This window comes from Taudactylus pleione, unplaced genomic scaffold (genome assembly GCF_031769625.1).
Source record: "Taudactylus pleione unplaced genomic scaffold, aTauple2 ptg000082l, whole genome shotgun sequence".
Classification (NCBI taxonomy): Eukaryota; Metazoa; Chordata; class Amphibia; order Anura; family Myobatrachidae; genus Taudactylus; species Taudactylus pleione.
The window spans coordinates 2,700,428-2,701,392 of record NW_028284484.1 but is presented as its reverse complement, the minus strand read 5'-3'; positions in this window follow the sequence as shown (position 1 = coordinate 2,701,392).

Genomic DNA, 965 nt, shown 5'->3' with positions numbered 1-965 from the left:
CCATGGTTTTACGTTATTACCAGTCATCAGACTGACTGCACCTCACTCCACATGCTGTAGCTATGTAATTACAACTTGCAGTCACTACAGTAGCAGTGATAGAAAACTCGGTGGAGTCATAAATAAAGTTTCTTTCTTGAAATTCCTTGGATTTACCAAAGATATTGGGAACTGTGATCCAGGACGACCGACACTCAAATAGAAGAACTAACAAAATTTTATTATAGCAAAATAATCCAATTTGGTTGGTGCAGTATATACAGTATCTACAACAGAGGAAGCATATTAATCCAATTAAAATATAAATCATTATACAATATGCCTGTGTTTAGAATTCTGAGGGATAGATTGGCGCTAATTTTATAAAATCAGACACCAGCAACTGCTTAGTAATGATCCTGTTGTCATGGATGCTGGGAGTATTGGATGTTATATCATAGTATATGTTTCCTTCTTGTTATATATAACTGCCTTATTCAATGGTGTGTTATTTTGTTGTAATACAGGTATTATTCGTTTTTTCAGTTCACAATAGTTTTCCTATTATCTCTTGGTTCAACCCCCCTTTGCAGTAAATGCTGAAGATTATAAATACAATAATATATTGTGCTTGATCCATGTATTTTTTACTATTAAACATTATGGTTTTATACATTTTCCTTTTGCTGCCAGTGCGGTCACACAACAAGAATGATACAATGTGTGCTGATGCTTCATGTTGCACTGCACCAAGCACTCCCCATCAGTGTGCAGTCATATTGTGCATGAAGCCTGCAGCGGCTGATCCTATGTAATTACTAAAACACATAAACAATTCTAGCGTGCTGTCATGAAGCTGCTGGTAAAGGGATTGTCAGTCCCAGAAGAAACCAAAAATAATAAAATAAAATAAGCAAAATAAATAAAATATACCAGCGCTAAAGGATAATATACATGTAAAACATTTGTTTTTTTCAGTAGAATTG